The sequence below is a fragment of the Aquarana catesbeiana genome, linkage group LG01 (genome assembly GCF_042186555.1).
Source record: "Aquarana catesbeiana isolate 2022-GZ linkage group LG01, ASM4218655v1, whole genome shotgun sequence".
In the NCBI taxonomy this organism is placed as follows: domain Eukaryota; kingdom Metazoa; phylum Chordata; class Amphibia; order Anura; family Ranidae; genus Aquarana; species Aquarana catesbeiana.
This window is the reverse complement of record NC_133324.1, coordinates 794,891,167-794,893,325: the sequence shown is the minus strand read 5'-3', so window position 1 is coordinate 794,893,325 and position 2,159 is coordinate 794,891,167. Positions and strand designations below refer to the sequence as shown.

The window sequence follows — 2,159 nt, the reverse complement described above, 5'->3', positions numbered from 1 at the left end:
GATATGTTGCTGCCAGTCTTATCCCCCTTACCAGCCAATTACTGGCAGAGGTGTCAGCCACCCGCTCTCTGCCAGTCTCTCCCTGGCTTCAGTTCGCCCACCAAATCAAATTCAAAATTTTAAGGAAATAAAAAGCTTCCCACAACTCTGCCCCTAGCTACATCATTAACCTTATCAGATAGTATCAAACAAACCACCCTGTTTTCTGCTTCCAAGAACTCCTGTTCGCTAGCTCCCTCAACACTTCCATCCATGCTGGCCTCTGGGATATCCTCAAGGGCTCTCCCATGCTCTCAAATTCCCTACTCCAATCTATATGGCTATTTCCCACTCTGTATGCCTCAGGTGATCCCTGGAAAATCATCTCTTCAGGGTAGTCTTTCCTGCCATTACCTAATAAGTGAGCTTTTCCTTTCTCCACCACCTCATCAATGGTACAAATACTGCTACTTAACATGAACTCCGGTCCCCACCTAAAGATCAACAGATCTAGCACTAAGGCACATGCCCAAGTAGGTAAATTTCAATCTTAAACTGTATCTGGACCAGATCTTGAGCTCATCCCTATTATTTAGTGGCAACCTTTATTCAAATGTGTTTATTTGCTACGACTTGGGTAGTTCCTCAGGCAAGGTCCTCAAACAATGTCCACAGAGAGGGCTCTGTGGCGCAATGGATAGCGCATTGGACTTCTAGGTGATGTAGTAATTCAAAGGTTGTGGGTTCGAGTCCCACCAGGGTTGGTTTTATATAGTCCTTCATCATAATGGTGCTGCTCTAATGCTTTATAAAGAAATGGATTCCATTCATAAATGAGCTGTAATGAAGTGGATTTGCTATACAAGTTAATGATAGCACCTAGTGGTTCAGGCTTCTCTTGAGACTTGATAAAAGACAAATTGGAGGGTACGCTGTGCAATTCAGAGCAAAGAGAGGGAATACTAAACTAACCTGCATTCTATTGTTCCCTTCCCTCATGCCAGGTGCAAGCTGTAATTCTTTACTATGTCCTCTTTTGTCAGCCCCACAACCATTTACTGTCCAAATCTCGCTACCTTCACCTCAATAAAAATTTCAAAGAATGCCCCATTTTAACCAATGACACCACCAATCTTCCACTTCATTCCCGTGATTTCTCTCTCCTTGAATTTCGCAACTCCGTATTCTTTGGCCTGCCTCTAAACAGACCATTCCCCCTTCAGTCTATCTGATATGTTGCTGCCAGTCTTATCCCCCTTACCAGCCAATTACTAGAAGAGGTGTCAGCCACCCGCTCTCTGCCAATCTCTCCCTGGCTTCAGTTCGCCCACCAAATCAAATTCAAAATACTAAGGACATAAAAAGCTTCCCACAACTCTTCCCCTAGCTACATCATTAACCTTATCAGATAGTATCAAACAAACTACCCTGTTTTCTGCTTCCAAGAACTCCTGTTCGCTAGCTCCCTCAACACTTCCTTCCATGCTGGCCTCTGGGATATCCCCAGGGGCTCTCCCATGCTCTCAAATTCCCTACTCCAATCTATATGGCTATTTCCCACTCTGTATGCCTCAGGTGATCCCTGGAAAATCATCTCTTCAGGGTAGTCTTTCCTGCCATTACCTAATAAGTGAGCTTTTCCTTTCTCCACCAACTCATCAACGGTACAAATACTGCTACTTAACATGAACTCCGGTTCCCACCTAAAGATCAACAGATCTAGAACTAAGGCACATGCCCAAGTAGGTAAATTTCAATCTTAAACTGTATCTGGACCAGATCTTGAGCTCATCCCTATTATTTAGTGGCAACCTTTATTCAAATGAGTCTATTTGCTACGACTTGGGTACTTCCTGAGGCAAGGTCCTCACCCAATGTCATCAGAGAGGGCTCTGTGGCGCAATGGATAGCGCATTGGACTTCTAGGTGATGTAGTAATTCAAAGGTTGTGGGTTCAAGTCCCACCAGGGTTAGTTTTATATAGTCCTTCATCATAATGGTGCTGCTCTAATGCTTTATAAAGAAATGGATTCCATTCATAAATGAGCTGTAGTGAAGTGGATTTGCTATACAAGTTAATGATAGCAACTAGTGGTTCAGGCTTCTCTTGTGACTTGATAAAAGACAAATTGGAGGGTACGCTGTGCAATTCAGAGCAAAGAGAGGGAATAGTAAACTAA

The 2,159-nt window shown here is 43.5% G+C and overlaps 2 non-coding genes across 2 annotated transcripts; both read left to right on the top strand.

Moving 5' to 3' along the window:
* Positions 1-658: 658 nt before the first annotated feature.
* TRNAR-UCU (transfer RNA arginine (anticodon UCU)) lies at positions 659-743 on the top strand. The gene is given in 2 exon segments: positions 659-695; positions 708-743. It is a non-coding gene; the product is annotated as a tRNA-Arg (tRNA).
* Positions 744-1,867: 1,124 nt separating this feature from the next.
* On the top strand, positions 1,868-1,952 carry TRNAR-UCU (transfer RNA arginine (anticodon UCU)). Its single transcript is given in 2 exon segments — positions 1,868-1,904; positions 1,917-1,952. It is a non-coding gene; the product is annotated as a tRNA-Arg (tRNA).
* Positions 1,953-2,159: the final 207 nt, after the last annotated feature.